The 27,255-nt window shown below is 44.0% G+C and overlaps 1 protein-coding gene and 6 non-coding genes across 7 annotated transcripts in view; 4 read left to right on the plus strand and 3 right to left on the minus strand.

Moving 5' to 3' along the window:
* The window catches only part of LOC139750394 (glutamate receptor ionotropic, kainate 2-like), a 690,745-nt gene that overhangs the window by 4,998 nt on the left and 658,492 nt on the right, over positions 1-27,255 (plus strand). The gene's annotated exons all lie outside the window — the stretch shown is intronic.
* TRNAR-ACG (transfer RNA arginine (anticodon ACG)) lies at positions 7,499-7,571 on the minus strand. Its single transcript has one exon. It is a non-coding gene; the product is annotated as a tRNA-Arg (tRNA).
* Positions 8,059-8,131, minus strand: TRNAR-ACG (transfer RNA arginine (anticodon ACG)). Its single transcript has one exon. It is a non-coding gene; the product is annotated as a tRNA-Arg (tRNA).
* Positions 9,942-10,014, minus strand: TRNAR-ACG (transfer RNA arginine (anticodon ACG)). The gene has a single exon. It is a non-coding gene; the product is annotated as a tRNA-Arg (tRNA).
* TRNAR-ACG (transfer RNA arginine (anticodon ACG)) lies at positions 16,519-16,591 on the plus strand. Its single transcript has one exon. It is a non-coding gene; the product is annotated as a tRNA-Arg (tRNA).
* On the plus strand, positions 18,380-18,452 carry TRNAR-ACG (transfer RNA arginine (anticodon ACG)). The gene has a single exon. It is a non-coding gene; the product is annotated as a tRNA-Arg (tRNA).
* On the plus strand, positions 21,774-21,846 carry TRNAR-ACG (transfer RNA arginine (anticodon ACG)). Its single transcript has one exon. It is a non-coding gene; the product is annotated as a tRNA-Arg (tRNA).

A 27,255-nucleotide genomic window follows, 5' to 3' on the forward strand; every position in this document is an offset into this window, starting at 1 on the left:
AAACTTAAAGGGGAGTTGCTAAACTTAAGGGGGAGTTGTTAGTTACGTAATCAGTGTTTGATTTCGGTGAAGATGGCGGAATAGTGACCTTGGAGGCAGAGAAGGACCAGCCTGGTGTTGGGAAGGGAAGCTGGGTTGTCGGATGGACGGTACGATATCAATGGTTGTCGGGGGAGGAAACCGGGAGGTCGGGAGTAGATAATCATGGCGAATTGTTTTAACAATTCATCAGTAAAAGTGTGTTAAATTCAGACATCTTCGTTGCCGAGTAAAATTGCCTATAGGAAGCATGCAAGCATCTATGCTTGAAACGTAAGGTGGTCGGAGCATTAGGGTCAGGATTTGGGTAGGGAGAGGTTGGCCGGCATTATGATCATTAGCAACAGTTTCTGCGCATGGCTTTGGTTGCTCTGAGTTAGGAGGGGAACCAGAGGATCTCAGGGTTCGTCGGGCTGTGCGAAGTTTTCTTCACCCCTTCGCGGGAAAGAACCACAGTGTGAGAGTCTTCGCTGATGACTCAACTTGGTGACTGGCTGGACCTTGCCCTTGGCTAATGAGGTGTTCATCCTCGGCTGTATGTCTGTTGTTATTTTAACGTTTTCTTAGCGTTGTAGTCGCACTGCAGACGCTTGGAACACCGTGGCGCTTCAAAGCACTGGTTCAGTTTGATGTTAATCGCAATCACCGGGGATAGAATTTCATGAACGAGAGCGCGATCTGCGTCACTGGGGCTAGCACAATGACTCTTCAGTGTGTGGAGTCGAGTTAGACATTAGTGCCATGCACTCGATCATTCTCCAGGTGGATAACGGCAAAGGTCTCAGCGGGGTGCTGGTACGAAAATGTCATCACATCAATGCTGGTGGCCCAGTACAGTGCCTCTGGTCGGGAGGGGCTGGCCATAGACAAGCTGTTAAGTCTTCCGGAGCATCAGGTTGAATTCTGGTGAGGATTTTACTTAGGTCTTGATCATTACTCAAACTTTGATGTTTTGTCAAGGGTTTGTATTACTCCGCGAGGATTTATTTCGGTAACTTAATAAACTGCGGTGGGCGGAGGGGAGCAAACCGACAACCTATTTAACCAGTAGCACGTCGGGAGGCACGGTGTGTCCTTGTAGGTGGGTAAGCTTGGAGACTATAAGCGCGACCGCACACTGATGGCTACCTCGTACGATCACGAGCCACCCTGGCGCTTTGGCGGTTGGAAAAGATTTTCTGCCATGGTATCAAGAGGAGGGGCCTGGGTACTCTGGTCAGTCCTGCGGCAGCGTACACAACTCTGGAAATAAATTTTCCGGAATGGTGTGGGGGAAGCGACCGGTTACTGTATCAGGAAATGAAATGGATAGAATGAGAGGAAATGAGGTGGACAGGTGGATGATACACGACGAGAACGGTCGTATAGCTAGACACGGGGTGAGGGAAACTGGTAACGACCAGCAGGGTCGAAACGTGTAAAAGGACCAAATGTTGTTCTGCTGAAAGAACCAACGCAGGAGAGAAAACTACGACCCCCCTCTTGTGTTGACTGACAGATGTGGATCACTGTCCTCGCATTTAGATGACTGCGGGTGTGTCGGTCAAACTGAGAGAAGACGACGAACTTCCTGATCAGGGGTGGAGGGGAGGGGGGGGGGGGGACCTGACGGGGCTGCCAAACGTAAGACAATTTGTATGTATTTGTATGTGTTGATCGTCGCATTAACGTCGCTCATTTAATACGACGCGTTCTCCTTTGGCTGGCACCGTTCAGTGCTTCAGGCTGGAGCGTTCTCTTTAACTCCCCTCTGTTGATTTAGAAACGCACACAACTCGTGAGACGCTTGTCATCTACTCCTCCTTCCTTCCTGATGATTTAAAAAGAGACAACAGGTTGCGCAAGTGCGTGCAGGCCTGTGGTCGATGAGCACTTCCTACCACCCCTCACTGGCGCTAGAAAAGGCCGCACCTGCTGGGGAACATCGTTTAGTCTATCATGGTGGAGAATATCCTGCGATGGTACCGAGCAGGTGTTGCACATGTTGAGTCTGGGGCCCCGCAGACTAATGACGCCGCTGGTATCGTCTGGTCCTCTTCTCAAAAAGTCCCGCATTCTGCCCTGGAGACGAAGTGTCACTTCGCAGTCAAGAAGAAGCTTGTGTGTACCAGTGTGCTTGCTGCTGGCTCCTGAGAGAATGCATTTTCCCCGACGACTCCGTCGACAATCTGCCAAGTGCATTTGTACCCTAGTCTTGTCTATGAAGCTTGACTTGGGTCTGTCTCGACACGGTCATATCAGTGTATGGCGGCTCATCGCGCGAACTCAACACATACTACCATTTTGGCTGAAATTGGACCGGGCGTTGAAAAGGTCAGGCAAGTTCTTGTTATATTTCTTATGTCGGTTTTAGTCTGCCGTAGGCTCACTGGGACTTGTGTATGTTTACTATTGCGAAACGAGTGGCTACCCCTGCTGCCTCGTTGGCGATTTCATATACCTGGATCCCTACGTGGCTGGGAATCCAATAAGGATGAACTGGCGATCGTGTAGCTGAAGACTCTGGAGTTTCGCAAGGATCGAGGTTATGAGGTTGATTCTATCTCCGTGTTGTGACTGCTGCAGCGCTTTTATGGCTGTCTTGGTTTGAGGATTACGATGCGTACTGCAGTACTTTTGTTATCGTTGTCAGCTGTGTGTGTGTAGAGTGGAACAGCCATCCGCTAGTCCCCAGAGGAGGATAGCTTGTCTGATCCTGGGTGTGGAAGGCCGCCGCTGCGGACCCTCCTACCATCCATCTGGTCCTCAGAGTCGTCTGTGGAGTAAAATGCTGCTTGTAGTGGTGTCTACAGCTAGTCTTTTCACACACACACACACACACACACGGGCTGCTGGCATTTAGTCCACAAACATTAAATCGCTCCATCTTATATGCAACGCTTGACAACGCATATATTCCACGATTCATTCTTAGCAACTCTTCGAGATTTTCCTGCGGTGAGCGCTATGCGCTAGCCCTGCCTTTCGCGTAAGTATTTTAAGTAAAAGTACTCGTTCTTCATATTTACACACACCCCTTTACAATTTTGATAGAAATCTGTCATGACGAAATAGAAAAAAAAATTGGTTAAAACGTATATGTAAAAACATTGGATGCTGTCACTGTGTGTTAACTTGTCATTCTACATTAACTGGATTTTACTCTGCCCTCATCAGTGGCGCACAGAAAATGGGACTACGATAGAATAACTTATTGTATCGGATATTCATATATATAAAGTTGCACTTTTGACTACGTAACTTAAAGCCAAATTGATCGTATGATGAATAATCGACTGTGTTATTTGTAAAAGTTCTTATGACAGAGTATTGGTAATTTCCTATAAGACTGAATACAGTCCAAGGTTTACTATAAGATATGTTTGGTATGTTTTGAGTGACAACGGTAATACTGTAGATTTCTGCATATCCCTCGGAAGAATTTCATACAAATGTGATTTCGTTGACTAAATGGGGAAATACATACGAACGGGGATGTAACGAAAGAATTCTAAACAATTACATGTCAAAAAATAAAATTCTGAGAATTCTCATGTCAGTGTCAATAAACTTTAAAGTTGATACCACAGTTATGATTAATGTATAAAGTTATGACAACTCTGTATAAACCAGATAAAACCATTGTATAAAGTTATGGTAACTTTATAAACCAGATAAAACCAACTTGACTTAACCTGACAAACTTGTTAGTCCTGGTTAGGTTTACACGGGTGGCAATACAAAGACAAAACCATGTCCCAGGCGTTTATCACTTATTTGTTAACGGCTTGTACTGAATGATGGTTCCCACTAGTTTACCAAGGATAGATGATAAGGTACTCGGACAATAATTTCCGGGCAGTGAATCGTTACCATTATTAGATGGTCGGTGTTACACTGGCTAATTGTATCCATTCCAGTGGAACAATTTCCGAAGCGAGCGACTTTATGAAAAGAGTAGCCAATAGGAGTAGCTAATAGGAGTTGCCAAGGGTTAAACTATTTTATCTTTCGCTCCCTTGTGTCCATATTACATTGATCATGGCCAACACTTTTATTTCCTCTTATTCCACTAGGCGCTTCTTCATATGTTTCGATGTGTAGCAAAACGTTTTCGTATTTTAAGCAATGGGGATGTATTCGGGACATGAATCATATCTTCGGTTACAAATACTCAAAAATAAACTTTAAAATTTTTGCAATGGCTTTGTTGTTTTGAAACGGGTAACCATTTCTAGTAATTAGTGGCCCAGATGATTGGGTATGATCCTCTTATCTCTAGCATGACTTTAAAACTCTTGAGGGTTTCTTTGATATTTTCAACTGGAGTTTTGCTTTGTCGTACAGTTTTCTTGTTTCTCTTCGCTGATGTACGTAATTTGCTCTGGTGTTTATAAGTCTGAGTTTATTTGCTACTTTCTTAGCAAAAACTTTTTTTTTTTGTCAATGTTCGAGCACTTCGGCTTATTTTTGAAACAAGACCGTCTTGCACGCATTGGTTACTTAAGTTTCTTATACTACTTTGAAAGTATTACTGAACTTTTTTCCCCTAGATACGTACGTCCATATCGTCTTCATTGACGGTACCATCCCAGGATCAGCTCGTAGACCAATTAAAGTTGGTATTTTCTCTTCGCGAATTTGATGTTGCCCAGCATTGTAGGGCTTATTTTAGAATTTACTTTAAAGTTGCTTTGTCGGTGATCACATGCACCCAAAACCTTTCCCCCCCACTTTAACATGATGAACGATATCTCTCATTTGTAGCTGTGTGTCATAAGTTCTCATCGCTAGATGGTTTCTCAACTAGTTGCAATAGGGCACTCTCGAGCAGATTTAATTGGTCCACGCCCCGTGCTTCTAGTAAGGGATTCTCCACCACATAGATGCCGGTATGTTAGATTTTTTACATTATGATCGAATCTTGTTCATTGTAGGTGTCTGCCTATATATCATAGTCTTTCGTCTGTCTGTTATCTGTGCAGGAGACCTGTAAACTAATACTACATTATTTTCTTTCGAAGTATGTCTTTAATCTTCAAAAAAAAAAAAACTGAAGTAGAGAGGAAATAGAGAGGACAAAGGAGAATGGGGGAGACCAAATTAGAGTTGTAGGGTTGGAGTGAAATATGCATAATGTTCAGAGCTTGAACATGCAGGAAAGTGTGAGGCATGCACGGGATGGAGCGAATTGGAGCAGTGTATTATACAAGGGAAGACGTGCTGTCAAGTGGGTGGAACCAGGGAATATGAGGCGGACAGAGGAAATTGCAGGAAAGTCTGTGGGGCCTGGCTGTGTGTTTATGCAGTATATAGTTCACTGCATTATGCTTGATAGCTGGAGCTTTGATACCAGCAGATGAGGCCATTCTTCGTCCGTTCCTGGCGTTACCTTGCTATATAGATATACACAAATCATAATGTGAATTCTTTTTTCAAAAATGCCAAAAATTTAAGTGACGCCAGAATGTTACATAATTCATTTTTTTGCGTGTTTGATACAGAGTCGGGGTTAATGGCAGACTATTAATTTAAGGCCATTAAATCCAAAAACAAATGTATTTAGCGTTTTTGCAAAGTTGCATTTTCTGAATTCTGGTGGAGGATATTGACCAAACTCGTTAGATGAATTTTTCTTGGAAAATGGTGTATGTAAAAAGTATGAAAATGGGTCTGTAGTTTGAGGGAGTGACCCGGGAAGCGATCTCTCTCTCTCTCTCTCTCTCTCTCTCTCTCACGCACACATTGGCCTGTTTTTCACTTTTTTCATTGCTGATATATATGTCAGGCTCTTGCTTTTCATTAAAAAAAGGTATGTTGTATATAGCATTACGAAAATGATAGAAAAATATAGAGGTCGGAGTAAGAGCAGCAGTCAACCTCTTAAAGAATGGAAAGGCTGAGGTGCTAGAGGTGTGGAGTGAACCAGTTGAGTGTTTAGGTGTCTGATAACTGGATTAGGGCAGTATTTCTTCACTGTATGGAATAATATTGTAAGTTTGCACGTAATGATTATAAAGGAACAAGTCTCCTTACATAGTTGGCAAGATGTATGGTATAAGGTACAAGGGGCTAATGATCCTCTTATGATTAGGATCGAAGTGAGGTTAGGAAGTGGAGCGGGTGTGAAAGCCTAAGTTTAGCACTCGATTAGTAGATTAAGTCGTGAGGAAACCGTTGTATAGTGCATTTAGAGGCGCCATAAGAGATATAGGATAAAGTGAATAGGATCTTGAGTTTCAAGTTTACCTGACATCCTTTTACTGGTCTTCCTGTGTCTTTTACATGCTTTTTTGGGGGGAATTTTTTAGTACGAGCCAGATTCGAAGTCGCAACATATGTGAGTGTGAGGCAAGGGGAAGGACTTCGGTTGGAGGTGACGTCAGTTCCCGCCCGCTGGCTCCATCACGTGACATCGGTCCGTCAGGTGGAAGTGGAGTCGGTTAACTGTGGTCATAAACCACAGTTTGGGTGGCAGGTCAGGTTGCCGCAGTGTATCAATATGAGGTGGTGAATGATGACGTGTGGTGAACGCTTGACGCTGCCGGCTGTGTCTGGCCCAGGGTGGAAGGCGACCAGTGAGTCGCATGAACGTAACTTGTTCTCGTGTATCCACAACTTGTCGTTGATCTACCTTACCGACCAAGTTTATTAACGAGAATAACTTTCGTTATACTGAATCCAACTGAACTGAATTTTTCGATTGATCATCAAGTATTGCTTTAAAAGGAGATAAAGTAGAAGAAAGGGGAAGTAAATATGTAAATAACGAAATATTCACAAAGATCAACTCATGGACAGTTACCTCCAGTCTGCCCACACTTACGAGGGGAGGATCATACTGTGTCGTAACCTGTCATTGCTGTAGAGATAATCTAATCGCAAGAGGCAGACTCTTCAAGAGGATTGAAACCTTCTTTGTCTGCTTAGCTTTTAGTTTTGAAGGGAAGGTCACATTCAGTCTTCATCTTTCCACATCTTAAGGTTTAATGTTGCTCTGATAGGCTCCCTGTTCTGAATGGACAGTTTCTTGATTTTCCTCTATATTGGGATAGTTAGTTTAATAGACTTTTATTCCTGTTCACTGCCAGGGCATCATCGTTAAGTTATAACCAAAGTTATAACCATAAATCGAAAAAATGTATTGAACACTTTCCTCAAGTTTTAATTCGTCGACCACAGACACTCTCGTTTTCTATGTCGTCAACTGGTACCACTAAAAGTATAGCCCAGGGAATAGTTTTACGGACAGTAGAGATCTGGTGCAGAGGGTAAACACGGTCTCTTGTAACCACGCACGGAACCTTTGGCAAGATTCCCAGTCGCTGTCTTTTGTGTGTGTGTGTGTGTGTTTCTCGGGCAAAGCGTCAGAAGTAATAGGGCCAGAGTAGTGCTACCTCAAAATAGACTATAGAAAACGTGCTTTGCATGGTCTATGATACGAACGTCAATAACCTCGTAGATTTATAAAATTGCAACCCGACCTTGCCAGGATTCGAACCTGGAATCTTCTGATCCGTAGTCAGACGCGTTATCCGTTGCGCCACAAGGCCTGTGAACTTCCTTGCGGTAACTCTTTAGTTCCACTTTTCCTCTCTCTCTCTCTCTCTCTCTCTCTCTCTCTCTCTCTCTCTCTCTCTCTCTCTCTCTCTCTCTCCTTTTTAGCCGTCTGTATGTTTGTCTTTCTGACTGACTGACTGTCTCATCTCTGTCTCTCTCTCCTATTTCTATCTGTCGTTCTCTCATGTCTTCCTTCATTAACTGTCATGTCTTCACTCTCATCTATCTTCCTTACTTTGTGTAATAATTCCTCCCATCTCCTCTTGGTCTCATGTCTCGTTAAGGCCAGACCATCTCGATTGGACCTTATGTTTGTGATCTGAGCGTCTCTCTCTCTCACACTCTCTCTCACTCCACGATATATTTTTTTTTTACCCCCTTAAGAAACGTAAATAAGATTGGCGATTATGTACCATAGAATTAGATTGTACGATTGGTAATGTGAACTCCAATAACCTCGTATATCAGCAAAATTTCGCTCGACCTTGCCAGGATTCGAACCTGGAATCTTCTGATCCGTAGTCAGACGCGTTATCCGTTGCGCCACAAGGCCCCTTCTGTAGCCCGAGGCGTTTGCTTGTCTGCTTTACCTCTCTCTCTCTCTCTCTCTCTCTCTAGTTTATCGCCGTTTTTCGCGTTAGCCAGGTAGCGCCAGGAAATTGACGTTATTTGCCCTGACCGCTTCATATACCCTGGCTCAGTCCATTGATAGCGCGACTTCCATATATACCACATCGCTTCAGTGTACTCGATCCCGTGAACATCACGCACCCTCCTGCATGTTCTAGCCTTGTTCACTGCACTTCTGACACACTAACCTCTTTGCTAACCTCCCATCACTCATCCTCTCCGTAAGTCCAAGCCATTTCAGTTCACCCCCCTCATGTCGTACTCTTCATACTACCACACCTCTCTCTTACCCAGTCATATTTTACTGGATCATTTCTCCGCGCATCACAAATTTTCCCCAAGTATTACATTTCGAACACATTCGCCCTCTTCGGTAATTTGTCTTCAGGACCCTTGCCCCGCATTCATACAACTCCGTCGGTTCTACTGTACCATCAAACATGCCCACTTTTGCCCTCACCCGGCAGCAACCTCTCTTTGTACACTCTCCTCAGTGCGCCCAAGACTTTAACCCTTCTGCCTACCCTTTGGCTAAGTTCAGTTTTCTTTGTTCCATTTGCTGCCATGTCCATTCCTAGATATCTCAACTTTCACCAGTCACGCTCCTTATCTCGGAAGCCGGCTTCTGCAGTTTCTCACTCAAATTTACCACCATCACCGTAGTATCAGAAAACATAACTGCCTTGCCTCTCAGCATTCCTCCCTTCGAATAAATGCATACTTGCTGCCCTCTCTAAGACCTATCACTCAACTCCCATATCATTCCCATCCACGATCAAACAGCCATGGTGACAGCACACCCCCATGCTGTAGACTCGCCTTCACCTGGAACCACTCGCCCTCTTTGGCTACTCGCGCACACTCCTTACCCTCACTGAAGAAACTCTTCACTGCTCGCAGCAGCTTTCCTCCTACACCATATATTCGTAACACCTTCCCGTACGCACCTTTATCAATCCTTCCATATGCTAGGATCTAGCATTATTAAACACAGATTTCAAAATGTCAAAAGTCAGTCTAGGCATTTATAAGATTAGATCCTTTTATTATAAGCGAAAGAACTGTCAGCCAGTTCAAGCTTGAGCTAGTCCATGACAGAATCTTTGCCTTAGGTGGGCACAATTCGTACTTGACCTTCGCCTGACCCTCACTTCACGAGGTCACGTGTCGTACTTGTCATGTATGTCTGTAAACCTTACCTACCTACCTACCCAACTACCTTTTTTTTTTTGACAGATAACCCAATTCGTGGGCCAAACAGACCTCCTGTTGTCTGTCTTTCTCATGTAATTCTCATCTCATATTCGCTCATTATCTTTGAATCTTTGATGAAGTGAATAATCTCGAAAGTGCTTCGATGTTTCGTTTACCATGTAGGTACAAGTACACATATATATATATATATATATATATATATATATATATATATATATATATATATATATATATATATATACACGGTCTTAAAGTTCGGAAGTGTATGTGTGAAGGGAGAATGTTTAGTGAATATAAATGAAAGCAAAGTGATACATTAGCTTGGATGTGATGAAGTGAAGTGTTTCAGATATTTGCCGCGCGTGGCAGGAAAATGGACCAAAGGAGCCGAAGTCAAGCGCATCTCTCTCTCTCTCTCTTCTTTGGAGGGTCGGAAGTAAAATAAGCAGTTATATCCTCAAACTAACTTGTATATAGTGTATTATGAACATAGATGATCTCCTTAATAAGAGTTAGTCCGACCTTGCCAGGATTCGAACCTGGAATCTTCTGATCCGTAGTCAGACGCGTTATCCGTTGCGCCACAAGGCCTGTTATTCTTCATATGTCTGTCGTTCAAGGGTTCCCTCTGTCTCCCTCCCCCCCTACTCTCTCTCTCTCTCTCTAATGGTAAATGATTATCAGTTTTCGCAATTCTTTACAGGAACTGCCCGCCTTATGATAGCCAACGAATTGACACACGTGACTCTCTCTCTCTCTCTCTCTCTCTCTCTCTCTCTCTCTCTCTCTGACACACACACACACACACACACACACACACACACACATACCACTTGTTTAACAAGCAACCCACTCGACTGATTCTTGGTTATTACAGAGATCATTGCAGTGGCTGCCACGCGCCAGCCCTGCCTTTCGCTCAATTTCTTCCTAGGTAGCTCTCTCTCTCTCTCTCTCTCTCTCTCTCTCTCTCTCTCTCTCTCTCTCTCTCTCTCTCTCGCTCTCTCTCTCTCAAATGGAGACCTAAGACCCCTTTTGAAACATTAAGAGTTCGTTATCACATTTGTAACAGACAAGGTTCCAACCTAATCTTGTTCATCTGAACCCAAGAGAAGGGAAACCAAAGGTGACCCCCAAACAAGGTCACAAGAGGTCAATTCGTGGTGGGTCAAGTCTTGGGGCAATAGAGGTTGAAGTTTCAGGCCGCAAGGAGACAAACACTGGAGTTCCATTTTCAACCAATTTTACTCAAAAATTTCTCAATATTTTGGTCAGTAAGGAGGATTTGGTATCTCATTCTCAGGAAACCAAGAGATGTTTGGTATCAAATTTTTTTTTCAGTATGACAACACAGATACGAGATTTCTTTTTCTTTTACATCACAGGAAAGAATATAGTTCTAAAGGAGAAACATGCGACTAGAAAATCACAAGACTGCTTCTGTAGCAGGAATATATTACTGGAAAATATGAAGTGAAAAAAGAAAATTAGGACAGTATTAGAGTAGGTTGTGTTCAGGTGGTTTAGTGGAATCGGAATGTGTTTCAAGGAACCATATATAGTTTGGCACACGCCAGACCTACCTTCCTTTGTATTTACGTGGAACTTTGCATGGTTTTCCGAAGACTCAATAGATCAAGGGTTGGTTGTTTGTGCGTTACCATATTGTTATACGGTATCGGTTATCTTCACGCTATTCAAACAAACGTGTATCTGTATTGGGATGAGATGCCAGAGGGATTGTGGTGTAGGATGATGCTTTGTAGAATGACCACTGGATATAAACACGTCACCTGACACACACACACACACACCACTTGTTTAAGCGGAGTCTGTCCCTGGTCCCGATCCATCTGGGTGAACGTGTTCGTGTGCATACGATCGTGGCTTCCGAAATATCTGGCGATGATCTATAACGGGGTATCGGTATACTTTTGTAAGTACCTGAGTCGCTTCAGAATCTTTTTTTCTTCTTTTCCTGTCCATCCATCAAAGTTGTTTGCCATTTTGTGTCGAGTTGGGAGGTTGCGTCACATCCCGACACAGTGTGTCGAAAGTCATCAAAGCTCGTGGCGTCTCTCAAGACCTAAGGTGTATAAACAAGAGAGTCCGCGCGGAGGAATCGATGATTTCTTACCTTTCCCAAATGCGGTTGAAGTCAGGCATTTCTTGATAGGGTGATATCCTCTAGTTCCCGGTGCTTACGTGCACGACATGGCCTTGAGATTGATTGATGCGCAGAGTTCCTCGAGGTCTATGGAATAGAAGCGGTGCGTCGCGGCTTTTGAATAACTCGGTAAGGTCGACTTTGATGATTGTGAAAAACGGGTTCGCTTCGTTTTTGAGCCATGAGGAAAACTCTCTACTGAGCTACTTGCTGGTTGTCGAGTCTCTCCCCCGCCTTTCCCCCTTTCTTGTTTAGTTAGATGCCTTTGATGCTCTTTGCAAAGTCCTGATCCCATGCGATGTCCAACCAGATGCAGTATTGGACACCGTAGGCGAGGACTGTGGTGGTACAGGTGTCGAAAGTCGGAACATGTTTAGTGTCGATGATATGACGTGAATGAGAGCATAGCTATGAATATCTACTGCATCATGGTTGGCATGCAGGTCATCACGGCTTTTGTGACTTGCTCAGTGATGTAGTGGTAGTAATATACCTAGTGTTAGCTAGTGGTATATCATCTTAGACAGTCTGCTTGAAATTCGTGTAGAGAAAAATGCAGGCGTGGGAAGCTCACACGTAAGTAGGTCTGGGAAGCGTGAAAATTGTACTGGTGTTTCCTGAGCTCAGGCTGCAGGGAGCTGGACCAAGTGTCTTAACGAAGAATGTCAAGGTAACAGATAGAAGATATAATGTTATGGCCCTTTAAGCTTAGCTGGTCGTCTGAGGCTGCATCGCGAAGCTTGTAGGGCTGAAGAATGTAGCTGAAGAGAATGGCCTCATGGTAAAGGGGAGGGACCTGTATATACTAAGTAAAGGTAAAGTTCTTGAAGAATCTACCTGAGGCGAATGGCCTCATGGTAAAGGGGAGGGACCTGTATATGATAAGTAAAGTTCTTTGACCACGAACTTGGTTGGGTTGATGGTAGCGGCGGTGGTCAAGTCCTGGAGGCCATCAGGGTGGTTCTGGAGGATGACTCGGTTGGGATAGCTGTCGTCAACACGGATACCTGTAGTAGTCACGGCACGTTCATTGTACGACATCGAGCATGTGTGAGGCTTGATAACCGTTGAACGGTTTACCGTGAGGCTTGATAACCGTTGAACGGTTTACCGTGAGGCTTGATAACCGTTGAACGGTTTACCGTGAGGCTTGATAACCGTTGAACGGTTTACCGTGAGGCTTGATAACCGTTGAACGGTTTACCGTGAGGCTTGATAACCGTTGAACGGTTTACCGTGAGGCTTGATAACCGTTGAACGGTTTACCGTGAGGCTTGATAACAGTCCCATGACTTCAGATTCATGTGCTGGTTGTGTTAAGGGCCGGAGGGTAGGCTGGGAGGCAGGCGGTCTCAAAGAGGGTGATTACCTGGCAGATGATATCAAAGTGATTGTTAATTGGGTAATTACATCACTGCACATGTAATTAACACGAAAGGAAATGAGGGAGTCCTATTTGTTGAAACCGCTTGGCTCTGTTTCCCCATACCACTGGATGATGGTGGACTATTTCTGGTGTTTAGTGTTTAGTGTGTGTGTGTGTGTGTGTGTGTGTGTGTGTGTGTGTGTGTGTGTGTGTGTGATTTTTCCAGTACGGGGTGAAAGTTTTATGCACGTTGGGCCACGTCGGTTGAATTTTCCATAAAATAAAATAGCCTTTTAGATCTAACCTAGTAAACTGCCGGTATTCAGTGCCTCCTGGCATGGTCCATTCCAACCCTACACACACACACACACACACACACACACACACACACCATCCTTTACGTTAAAGCATTACTTCATTACATCCTTCCTAAGTATCCTTTTGCCTAGCTTGCTGTCATGGCCCCATGTCGCTCTGTCACAATCCTCGAGCTGATTTAGAAACTTAAAGACTGCTGTTATGAGAGGGGTCACCTCTCTCTCTTACCTCCCCCGTGCTGGACATGCGTTGTGGCTCTCATCCACCACTCACTGTAGCTCGGCTCTTGTTGATTCGAGTGGCATCTTGGGTGCACTTCTTTCTTTGTCAGTAACGCTGCAGATGTGGACGTGAAGGGGAAAGTCTGGCACGCGAAAGACCTTGATCAAGTTTGTAGAGCCATGGGTACTAGGAATGACAGAGTTTTCTCTTGTTTTGAAAAAGAAAGAAAAGGTTTTATTCCCAGTGATTACAAATCCACGGAGAATACATTTTCGTCAAACATACTTCGAGAAACCTTTCATATATATATATATATATATATATGAGATCACGAGACATTGCTTCTTCAGATACAAATTAAAGGAAGGCTAGCCATCATTCCTATAACCGGAGCACAACATGGGTCCTAAGCCTGGGTCTCGAGGGGGAGCTACGCAGCCGACCTCGAGATGAACTGCGCTGTCGTAAGCGGATAATCGTCTTCTATGGTAATTGAAAGCGACTCGTACGTTCTCCCTAAAAGTAGCAGGTAGCTGAACATGGTGAGGGAATGTTCGGTGATTGTACGTTAAACAAGTACGGCTGTGGTGGGGGAAAAATCACGTGTGCAGGGATAACGTAATTCGTTGTAAGTTAACGCAAGTGGAACAAGGGGAAGTGATGGACGCTACTTGTGTATACAGACTTTGTATTGAACGTTACCCTTGTAGGAGTAGTGCATGTGTTGTAGGGGACGTGTGACAGGTTAACTATGTAGGGAGAGTGTAGTGACAAGGTTATTCATGTAGGGGAAGTTTGACAAGCTAATTTTGTGGAGGATATCATGTTAGCGGAAGTTACCCATGGAGGGGACGTGTAAGTGACAGACGCTACCCATGTAGGGGCGGTGTAAGTGATGGATGTTACCCACGTAGGGTAAGTGTAAGTGAGGGATGTTGCTCATGTAGGGGAGGTGTAAGTGACGGTGGTTACCCATGTAGAGGAAGTGTCGGTGACAAGTTAAACATCTACAGAAAGTGTAAGAGGCTAAGGCTGCCCTTGTGAAGGATCTGTAAGAGAAAAGTTACCCACGTACACAATGCGCAGGTGTAGATGTTACCCATGTACACAACGCGTAGGTGTATATGTTACCCATGTACACAACGCATAGGTGTAGAGGTTACCTATGTATACAACATGTAGGTGTAGATTGTTCATATTCACGAAGTGTAAGTGGAGGAGGTTACCCATGTAGAGGGAGAGGCAGTAACTGAGGCCTCCCCGTTGTATTAACCTATTTCGTTCGTATCTCTACCCACTTCCTACCCTCTGTGGTTAAGTCTTCTCTCCCGCAGTCGTTTCCTCCCCACACCTAACTGCTCCCTACTCGCCTGGACCAACTCTCTCCTCCCCGTCTCTACCCACGGACTCTGCTACACCCACGGCTCGCTCACTCCTCAGCGAACTAGACCACGAACGTCGTCAGAAACCAGCCCGCGCGCGCGCGCCCGCCTACCGCGGCATTACCACCCTCACAACCCAGCAGTGTAGGGGAGATGATGCCTAGTGGGGTGGGTGCGTGTGTTGGGCCGTTTTGATGCATGTTTCTTTCCCTACACGTCAAAACTTTGGAACACTCTACCTTCTTATGTCTTTCACAATAACTATGACCTGGTACATTTTAAAAGGCAGGTTTTTCACTCACTCGAAAATTCTTCATTTTACTTTTTTCTTTTTCCCTTTCATAATTCTCCCGTATTTCAATAAAGGCCCGGCCTTGATGTGGAGGACTCTTGTCCGTGACTGTAGCCTTGAAAATGCGCGCGCGCGCGCGCACACACACACACACACACACACACACACACACACACACACACACACACACACACACACACACACTTGCTTAGCTGAGCGTGAGGATATCTGGAGTCTGGCGAATCTTAGCTTTTTACCGCATGACGCGGTTTTCTGATGACTGATATATTTGCATGGCTCAATATTCAGCCAGCGGATGAGATGCTTAATGAAAGCCAAATACGGTCAAAGTCTCGCTAGATTTACTGATACTCGTGCGTCCAAAACCGCCAGTAGAGGAATTCAGAAGCTACATCAGCAAATGAGCCTCGTATATACATGACATTAAGTCCGCTAGGTTCGAATCATCGTCGCGGCAGCCGGTCCACAGTTAACCCAGATGTTCATCCTCTCCTAGTGGTTGGTCGATGAAATGGGTTGATGGATTACGTTAGGGTTTATATTTATACCTAGAGTTAATGAGATAGATTTGATTAGGGTTTTCAGTTCCCCGTGCCATGCGCGCGCGCGCACACGCACTTTTTTTTTTCATACTTGCGTTAACGAGGTAGCGCCAGGAACTGACGAAGGAGGACCGCTTTCACTCACAGCCATTCTCTAGCTGCCATGTGCAATGCATTGAAATCACAGCTTCCTATCCTTTCGTTACTTACTCGATCAAACCATATATCCTACACATTCACCCTCCTCCCCACAGCCTTATTTACAGCCCATCCCTTTCATCCATATGATATTATTGGTACTAATCATAAGCTAACAAACTTGCCCAGGCTAAATGGCATTAGATCTACTTCAGACTGAATGTGATGCCTTATAGATAGGGAAATTATGAATATATAGGCCACTTCCTGAAAAGTATAAGAAATGGTAGGCAACAGATTCAGTTTGCTGCTTAGTCTGATAGTGTGAGTACTTACGACCAGATTTTGCCAAAAGGCAGACATAGCGCGTATCGCTCACCGCCGGAAGACCTAGAGTTATGGAATCGTTTGAGTTGCGTGTTGTGTGCAAGATGGAGAGACTGTATGTCTGTGGACTGCCTGCCAGCAACGCTTGTGTGGGTTGGGCAGAAAGACTAAAGAGGGCCCAAGGAGTTGTACTGGACAGCCACTGAAGTGCTGACTTGCTGCATAGGCGTCACTAACTGTCCCAGTACCCAGCCGGGTAGTACAGGTAGAGCTTCCTAGTCGCTGGCTGCAGAAAACGAGAGTGTCGTTCAGTATCAACAGGCCTTGTGGCGCAACGGATAACGCGTCTGACTACGGATCAGAAGATTCCAGGTTCGAATCCTGGCAAGGTCGGATAAGCTTTTGTACGGTGTTGAGGCCCTGGAGAGGGTGGCACTCGGTGAAAAAAACAGTTGAAACTAATCCATATCTTCCCATAAGCACCCACGTAAAAGAGGCTCATTACGTTCCTGAGCACATCACTTGAAAATAGTTCTCTATTAACTTTCTGTATTAAAAAAAAAATGCTGATGTACAGTATACAATGGAACATGGACATATATGAAGGTTAATATATGTTACAAATTACACGAACACTTACTATAGGGTCTTGTGGGTGTGGATGGAGAGGACAGAGACCCCTCTGCTCGTTCACAAACATTTGAAGATTTGAAACGTCAAAACATTTTTTCTTTTAACGTCTTGCTACTGTAAGACTCGCTCTTGTTTTTTTTTCATTTTTTTGACGTGGGTTTGTGACGAACTACAGCCATAAAACACTACTTTCTACACTGCAACTTGACGACTGTAGGTAATGACATTGAAAGTACACCATCTTGACATGGTTACCTTTACAACAGTTTAATCTATGGCAGTATTACCCTCCTTGTAGTATGAGCTTAAAGACACAGCAAAGTTACTCCATCATTCTTGTAAGGTTATAGTATAAAGATTCCTTTCATACTTGGTCGGCGTTTCCTGCGTTAGCGAGGTAGCGTCAAGAACAGACGAAGAAAGGGCGCATTCGCTTACGCTGTGATGCGTAATGTATTGAAACCACAATTCCCTACCGACAGCCAGGATCTGGCCGCTTCACATGCTCTAGTTCAGTCCACTGATAGCGTGCCAACACCTGTATACCACATCGTTCCAATCTACTCAATCTTGCGCACGCCTTACACCCTCCTGCATGTTCAAGCCCCGACCCCTCGAAATAATTTTGTACTCCAGCCTTCTCTCAAATTTGATCTCCCTGTTCTCATTATTCTCTCTCATTTCTGACACATATATCCTCTTTGTCATTCTTCCCTCACTCATTCTCTGCATATGTCCAAACTATTTCAATAACACACCCTCTTCTGCTCTCTCAACCATACTCTTTATTACCAGTCACCTTTCTTGCCCTTTTATTCCTAAATCGATCAAACCACCTCGCACCACATAAAGGCCTCATATCAACCCTTCTCCGTCCATTGTTTATGTTCCATGCTTTACATCCAGATATTATATATATATATATATATATATATATATATATATATATATATAATATATAACTTTAGCTAACTTGTCTCTGCTTAACCTCACCAGCCGTAACCTACCATAAACCTAGGGAAAATGGCATTGGATTAACTTTATGGTGAATGTGATGCATTGTAAGTAAATCACTGTTACATGGATATCATAAGTAAATAGGCCATTTGCTGAAAAAGCAAAGAAAATGGTAAGTAACTGATGCAATTAGCAGCTTTGAGTAGTCCTGAGTACTTCGTGATGTAGTACTTCTGAGATTTTGCCAAAAGGCAGGTCTCACGCGTATCGCTCACCTCAGGAAAACCTAGAGTTATGAGGGAGTCATTTTGAGTTACGTGGTGTCAAGTGTTATGTGTTAGACGGATAGATTGTGCGTCCATTGGCTGACTGCAAGCAGCTCGTGTGTGGTTTAGGCAGAAAGATTATGCAGAGCCCAAGGAGTGAAACTTGACAGCCATTGAATTGCTGACTCGTTGCACAGACGTCACTAACCGTCCTAATACCCTAGAGAGAGAGAGAGAGAGAGAGAGAGAGAGAGAGAGAGAGAGAGAGAGAGAGAGAGAGAGAGAGAGAGAGAGAGAGAGAGAGAGAGAGAGAGTCGGTATAACAGGCCTTGTGGCGCAACGGATAACGCGTCTGACTACGGATCAGAAGATTCCAGGTTCGAATCCTGGCAAGGTCGGATAAGTTTTTGTTCAGAGTTGTGGTCCGAGAGAGGGTGGCTCTCGGACCACAGCACTCGAGGTTAATCCATATCTTCGTGTAAGAACCCACGTCAATGAGGTTGATTACGTTCTTTGGCACCTAAGTTGAGAATATTTCTAACAACTCTCTGTATTGATATAAAGAGTTGATATACAGTATATAAACGTACGTGGACATATATATGAATATATCAACCTGATATGAAATTTAGAGATGAATTGCACAAACACTTAGATCATAGTGTTTTGTAGAATAGGGTGTGAGTGGAACTGCTCGTTCACAAACATCTAAATGGTTCAAGACATCGAGTTTCGCTTCTTGTGTTAAGGATTTCTTTAACGTCTTGCTAGTACATGACTTGCTCCTCTCATTTGTTGGTCATTTTTGATTTTGGTCTAGGGAGAACTGGGGCCATAAGCTCTGTATGCTTGCCAGAGTGGAGTTGAAAGCCATCCGACTTATAAACTGTCCCAGTCTAACTTCCAAACTTAAGCCCCTTTGCCCTACGCCGCAATGTTGGTTCATTTTCCCTCTTCTGTAGGTATTACTTTGGATTTTGATCCCGAGAGCTGGCTGCTTGCGTGTCCCCCACCATTAGCTAGATCACGCAGTACTCGGCAAGCTGCTGTGTCACATGATTATTGTGTGGCCATCAGAAACTCAGGGTGGGCCGGTTTGATGCTTCCCATCACGTCGAATCTTTGGAAATTTACCTTCTCATGTTTTTCACAATAACTTGGGTCCTTACTAATGTGTGTGTGTTAAATCTATAAATGTTCAGTGACGAATGAGTGATTATAAACTTCATGGTCTTAGTGTAGCGTTACGGCAAAACGTAGTATCGAGCTTTCCTTATTGAATAGGAATGGTAGACAATTATTCCAAAACTTTTACAATCAACGCGCACCTTCATAACATACAAACCTCCAACAGCCAGGTTACATACACAAATGCCCATACACGTACGCATACATACATAGACATATACACATGTACATACTTGCTTTCATCCATTTTCGTCGTCACCCCGCCAAACATGAAATAGTATCTCCCCACCCAACCTTCTTCTCGACCTTCAGCGAGGTAGTGCCAGGAAAAGACAAAATGGTCACATTCGTTCACACAGTCTCTATCACGTGTAATGCACCGAACCACAGCTCCCTTTCCACATCCAGGCCCCACAAAACTTTCAATGGTTTACTCCAGACGTTTTACATGCCCTGGTTCAATCCATTGACAGCACGTCGACCCCAATATACCACATCGTTCCAATTCATTCTATTCCTTGCACGCCTTGCACGCCTCCTGTATGTTCAGGCCCCGATCACTCAAAATCTTTCACTCCATCCTTCCACCGCCAATTTCGTCTCTCGCTTCTGCTAGTTCCCTCTACCTCGGACTGACACACACATCCTCTTTGTCAGTCCTCAGTCATTCTTTCCATAAGGAAATGACGTCGTATAGTGACATTGTTCTATTGTAAACAGTCAGAGAGACCTGACACACACACACACCAGAATTTATCTGAAAGTTACTACCCATCAGTATGAAGGACATCAGGTCTGTCTTCAGTTTCTAATCTGGATGTCAGATTTAAATCCTTCACTGCATCATTAAATGGTGTAGCTCGGTGGTGGTCAGGTGTGGGTTGGCTGGGGTTGACGTTGATGGAGCTGTGTGAGGGAGGACTGGCTGGGGAATGTGGTTGGACCTCGTCTGATGAGGGGACGGAGTGCACTTGATAGAAGGTGGTGGTCAAGAAAGCTGTCTGGTCTGGAGTGATGTGGTTGGTTAAAGGTTTGGCGTAGAGGGGCAGCTGGGTTTGAGCGCTGGTCTGGGAGGGAGGAAAGACGACACAAATCCGTCGGTCGCTGATCGACTGGGGTGTCGCGAGGCGCGGCAAACTTCAGTCTTCTTAGCGACAACCAAAGGAAGATGAAGAGGAGGGTAACTGGAGGGGGGTCTCTCTCTCTCTCTCTCTCTCTCTCTCTCTCTCTCTCTCTCTCTCTCTCTCTTCCTACCTACCTACCTACCTACTTATCTAATGTATCTGGCTACTGGAGCTTTCGTCTGTCTTACCCACGGGTCGTGTGGTATGTCCTCAGTTATATGATTAATTCACAGGTTTTATGATTGTTTCTCATTCGAGGTTCATGGCTTTCTTTCGTGGGTTATGTGATTTTCACTAACATCTAGGTTTTGTGCTTGTGTCCAGTTCGCGGGTTTTATGCTTGTCTTACTCCCAGGTTTTGTGCTTGATAGACTCGCGTGCTTTAAGTTCATCGCTAAATTCACTGAATTTTCCACAAGGTTCACTTCCCCTCAAGTTCTCGTATTTTGAACTTTCTTTGCTTTTGATCTTGTTAGGTTTTTGTCCACGAACTCGGACATATTTTCTTTAAAATAGATAACTGGATATTAAAATCTATGCTCACAATCGGTCTTAAGAATTTTGTCTTCTGTATTTTTGATTTGATGACCTGAATTTGAAACGTCTTTGTAATGGTACAAACATTACGTGGTCAAAAAAAATGCTTGGTCGAATCAGTAGATTGAGCTACATGTTGATGACGAAGAAGGTTTTTTGTATTTTTTTCATAATCACGTAATTCCCCTGTTTTTGTAGTTACTGATCGACCCAAGTCGACTCCATGTATTTTTCCTTTTCTTTCCTGTAGTGCACAAGATTATGCGAAATATTACGACCCTCCCCAAGTTTAATGGTCATAAGATACATTAGAAAGACGGTCTGTAAATGTTAAGGAAACTGTTTAGATGTCATTTTGAGATACTGGATGAGGGTAATATGTCCAGAGTTTTTGTTTGAAAGATTTACGATCGTCATTTCCCTATTGTGTAAATTCACGTAGACTTGAGTGTGCCAGTTGTCTGTGTGATGGCTTTAGATTTATATTATGTACGTGTCGGGTAATTTACCAGGAAGAGGCCCCCCGGTTATATAACCCTTGGCCATTTGTGATAACTTACGATCTGGGTGTGAACTTCTAGAAACTTAGGGTGAAAAAGTAGTCGATTACTTAACTGTTGTGTGATGTCTGTCTGCTAGATAATCACCCAGGTTTTTAGTTGTTTCAAGTCACTTTTGATGCGGTTTTATCTCTTGTTTTGTCTCTTGTTTTTATTGATTATACAAACACTTGATATTCATACGTCTAACCTCGTGGTATTTCATCACCATGGATTTACACAGAGAGAGAGAGAGAGAGAGAGAGAGAGAGAGAGAGAGAGAGAGAGAGAGAGAGAGAGAGAGAGAGAGAGAGAATCTGTTCATTTAACAGGCCTTGTGGCGCAACGGATAACGCGTCTGACTACGGATCAGAAGATTCCAGGTTCGAATCCTGGCAAGGTCGGAAGAGAATGTTTTCATTCTGGAGGTTATTCCCTGATGTCGTTGCTAGCCACACAAGAGCTTTGCTTCAAAGATCCGACTGCTCTTTCCTTCTTGCCTCTTAGTGGTTTTTCGACCGACGTGAAAAAAAGACGGTGGTATTTCAAACACTTTGCAGTAAAGCAGAAGCATTATTTTGAGAGAGAGAGAGAGAGAGAGAGAGAGAGAGAGAGAGAGAGAGAGAGAGAGAGAGAGAGAGAGAGAGAATCTTGTCTTGCAACCCTGATGCCTCGTGCCTCTAAGTAATGAAAGGGTAAGAGAGATGTGTGGTAATAAAAAAAAGTGTTGTTGAGAAAGCAGAAGAGGGTGTGTTGAAGTGGTTTGGTTACATGGAGAGAATGAGTGGGGGAAAGATTGACAAAGAGGATGTGTGTGTCAGGGTGGAGGGAAGGAGAAGAAGCGGGAGGCCAAATTGGAGGTGGAAGGATGGAGTGAAAAAGATTTTGAGCCATCGGGGCCTGAACATACAGGAGGGTGAAAGGCGTGCAAGGAATAGTGAATTGGAATGATGTGGTATACCGGGGTCGACGTGCTGTCAGTGGATTGAACTAGGGCATGTGAAGCGTCTGGGGTAAACCATGGAAAGTTATGTGGGGCGTGAATGTGGAAAGGGAGCTGTGGTTTCGGTGCATTACACATGACAGCTAGATACTGTGAATGAATGTAGCCTTCTTTTTTCTTTTCCTGGTGCTACCTCGCTGATGGGGGGTAGGGGGGATGCTAATTCATATGTGGCAGGGTGGCGACGGGAATGAATGAAGGCAGGAAGTGCGAATATGTACTTGTGTCTATATGTATATGTCTGTATGTATGTGTATGTATACGTTTAAGTGTACATATATGTATATATGTGCGTGTATGGGCGTTTATGTATATACATGTGTATGTGGGTGGGTTGGGCCATTCCTCGTCTGTTTCGTTGCGCTACGTTGATGAACGCGGGAGACTGCGATTAAGTATATATATATATATATATATATATATATATATATATATATATATATATATATATATATATATATATATATATGATGGTTATAGAAAAGAAGAGATAGGACAGGGGAAGAGATCGTTTGAAATGGAAGAGAAGATTGAAGTGTGTACAAGTGTATAGTGTTATTTTCTTGTTGGTGATTATCTGGAAACATGTATTTTCTTCCCCGGGAGATTGATGTGTGTGTGTGTGTGTGTGTGTGTGTGTGTGTGTGTGTGTGTGTTCGTGTTATATTATTTGTTATTCATTAAGCTAAGTGGAACATTGTACATTGTGTATGTCGATGGATGATGACTGGAGCCTCCCTGATCGTTCTGAGGCTTGGAGGGAACCAAGGGTGTTCCATGCCTGTACTGTTGTGGTCCAGATCTGGGATTTGTCTGTAGTTGATATCGTCGTTGTCTTCAAGTCTCTGCCATACTTTCTAGGCTGCTTCTTTGAAGTATAAACCAACTAGTTTCATATTGAACCATTCGTCCTTTTGTGCTGTTTCAATGTCCGGGTACTTTTTAAGTGTGACGAATCGTAGAGCCTTACATGGAGGTGAGGAACTTCGATAAATGCGAATAGGTTAAGGCAGGTGTTTATCATGGCTTTGAATAGGTGCAGTTGCTGGCTCTGTGGAAGTTGCCAACGGACTCTACATAGACTGGGTAAGTCCGCTTTTCCTTGTGGGGATTTCTCGATGTTATGTTGATGTCAGTGTGACTCAGGGGATCATAAGCTCTTTTTTGTCTTCTGTAATGTTACCTTCTCTCATTATGCCGTTGGGTCTTATTCCTCCTGGCGCTACCATAGTACATTGGTCCGTCTTCATCTTCGTCTTTTTCGAATTTGTGTAGCGGGTTGCCTATGGCTGTACTAAACGAGTATTTTTTTTTTTCTGTACGTTGAAGGCTCCAGTCATGGACATAAGTCCAATCCAGGCCGGGCCGCAACTGTTATATAGGGAGGATTATAGAACTGAGAAAGAAGAAACTAGGAAAGCTATTGACGAATTTTGGATGGAGTGAAAAACCTGTATTTTGAATATGCCAGGTCATAGTTACTAGGAGAGACTGGAGAGGGTAGAGAGTACCAAATCTTCGAGGTGAAGGGAAGAAATAATTATCAAAATGGCCCACCTTCGTGTTGCCAAAGGTCACACAGTAATCATGTGACGCAGCAGCTTGCCGAGTATTGCGTGGTCTAGCTAGTGGTGGGAGCACACAAGCAGACTGAGTGGCGTCGTCGGCTTAGATGCCCATGTTCATGGCACCAACTGATGTGGGAATGTCAGTTGTGTAAGTTATATACAGTGTTGGTGAAAGAACGCTGCCCTAGAGTACCCTGTCTAACAATGACTTTGCGTGACGTTAAAGTAGTTGGTTTTTCTCTCAGTTAGTCTGAAAGTTACTCTGCATCCTTTCTCCTCTAGTATATGCCTAATTGTAGTAATTCGTATCGTAGGCCTTCGTATCGTAGGCCTATTGTCCACAATTTGTCATTCTTTTATCTGTAACCACACGAAGCATCGTCCTTTGCAGACAGCAGTTGCGATTGCTGAGGTGTTGCGTTTGTTTTATCAAATTTGCAATGTTACACATCACAACTGAGGCATGTGAGTGTTCTCTGACATACCTTGTCCGCAGTAAGCCTTGTGCACTGCAAGAACTTGCTCTACCTCTCTTCACAGTACCACAGAAATAAGCTAAAATGTCACATTCATTTTAGCTCTGTCACGTCTCCTTTGGCCTTTGTTACTAACTGCAGACGTCTGGACACGGAATTGGCAAAAGGTTCCGGGAGTTTTTACAGGTCCATGCTTTGGGCCCATAGGGTCTTGATCTGCTGAATGAGGCGAGACACTGATGAAGGCTTTGCAGGAAACAAGCTTGACTTGCATCTCGACTGGGTTAAGGTCTAGGGGGTTCCCAGGTCACGCTAACAGTTGACTATTTTTTTTTTAGCCAATTAATAATAACCTTTCTAGCCTTATGGCAGGGGGGCACAATCCTTCAGAGTGATCACAACCGTGAAGAAAGCATATGGTCTTTTAGCACCTTAATGTACTGGTCTCCATTTATTGTAGTGTTTTTTTGGGTAAGAATTACAACCCCGCTTATCCACTGCATCACTGACAACCACAGGTCATCACAATGTCCGGGTGTTTACCGTCTTCACTGTGAAACGAAGTCATACCAGCTGGCAGCCTCCTCACCCTCCCCTGCCTTACTGCACTGTTGCTCACTCCAGTCCTTGTATTTCTTTGCAGTTGTGAATCTGTTTCATTCCCTTCGTAATCAGAGGCTTGGCAGTTGGCTTGCGGGAGGGTATGTCTAGGTCCAAGTGCGGTCTGGAACACACTCCACCCCCGCTGGGGCTAAAAGAGGCCGGCCCGACAACTCTGGCCACTGTGACACATGTCAAAAGCCAGGGACGATTGGACATATCGTGCAGGTATGCCCACGTACCTACGGGGGGAGAGGTAGGAGGCACGATGATATCAGTGCCTTTTCAGTTGGACGGTTGAGGCAAAAGGGTGCCGAGGTGATCTGTGAGCCTCGTATTCCTTTTGCAGGGGGTAAGCGTCTTGGTAGGATCGCCCGCTGCTGCTGTCCGACAGGCCGCACTGGACAGCAAGAGGTGCTGGAAGCTGAGCTGGATATAGCTGAATGTAAGGTTAGGCCCAACCACTTTCCGGTCTGCCTATCTCATTCTTTCATCCGCCAATGCTGTCGGCAGTGTGACTATTGTCTTTCTCTTAATGACCTACACGTATCCGGCTGACCAACCTCTTCTTTCACTATCTAGACTCGTATGTAGATCTTGCCTTATTAAGCTTGCATTGTATCCACTTGGTTCTTGCACTCTACTAACAGTTGGTAACTGGGGGGGGGAAGCTATGTTGAATAGTTCTACTGGAGACGTTTCTTAGAAGTACCAGATGTCTTTTCTCGAGTTCGGCGGCTGAAATGCGGGGTTATTTCAGTACTTCTCGTCTGAAGAATTTATCTGTAGAGATAAAGTCTTCCATGGTCGACCAGGGATAGGCTTTGGTGGGTGGATGATGTTGTCAGGGAGACCATGAGCGCTGTCATGCAACCGCTTGATCGAGCGCTCTGAGCACCAAGTGTACCTGTAAGTCTCGTGTACTCGCATTTTCTTCCTTGAAGGCTAGAATTCTGGCTTTCTTCGCCGTAAATTAAGAGTCAACCATCTTGAAGCGCAACTTCCAACATGAAGTGGCAGCAAAAAGGAATGAAGAAAGAACATCCATCCATAAAGATAGCCTGAGGCTCACTGAGGCAGGTCGCTGGTGCTCACAACCTTAGAAACTCTGTTCTCAGCGACTACATGTACGTTAATTTCACCCTGAGAGCGTCCTTTGCTTGCGCTGGCAACAAATTTTAACCATGTATCGCCTTTGAAATTATGATGGATAACAAGGTTTTATGCGGACTCTTAATATACCTAAAACTGCAGAAGGTATTCGATAAAGTATCACACGAGACACTGATTTGTAAGTCAAGATCAAAGGGAATAGGGAATGAACTATGACGACACAATAGAGAGTAGCTCAGTGACAGAATGCAATGTGTAGTTTTAAATGGAAAAACCCCGTATTAGTTGAAAGTGCCAAGTGGTGTGCCCAAAGCGATCGGCTCTTGTCTCATTTCATTTCATAAGCCGTCGTCTCGTATTAATGATCTCCATATCTGCGGATAAGACTGTGAAATGGTTCAGAAATCTTGACATATTAGCAGATTGGTCAGATAAATGACAGATGAAATTTAACACAGACAAGTGTAAGGTTGTGACCTTTATAAATGATACCACTAAGAACTCAGATTTTAGGAAGTGTTTAAACTAGAGTAAATGAAAATTCTTTGTATTGGTAAATAGTAACGATCTGTGTTATACTAAATAGTGTCCAGCAGCAAATTGAAAAGGGGATAAACAAAGGTTTGGTGTCATAGCTGGGAACGTCGACTACCAAACACTATTCTCATCCTTTTTGAACACACTAACAAGACCACACCTTAAATACGCAGCCCAATTTTGCTCCTTAAACTACAAGGAAGACTTCGAGGAAAAGCTGGAACAAGTACAAAGACGTGGGATAAAACTACTTCCAGCTCTTAAGAAATCACTCATTTCTTGATTAGATCCATATTCTGACGTAACAAGTTTTAAAAATTTTGAAGAAGTTCGACAATGAAATTCACGAAGATCTTTCTGCGGGGCAAGAAAATACAATTACCTGGACAAATTGAATAAAGCTAAAAGATGTAACACTGACGTGGTAAAATGTTTCCTGGTAGACAGATGTGTTGAACGATGGAATAAGTCGCCATCAAACGATGTTAACGAATACGTTATAACTTCAAAAATCCG

This window comes from Panulirus ornatus, chromosome 1 (assembly GCF_036320965.1).
Source record: "Panulirus ornatus isolate Po-2019 chromosome 1, ASM3632096v1, whole genome shotgun sequence".
NCBI lineage: Eukaryota > Metazoa > Arthropoda > Malacostraca > Decapoda > Palinuridae > Panulirus > Panulirus ornatus.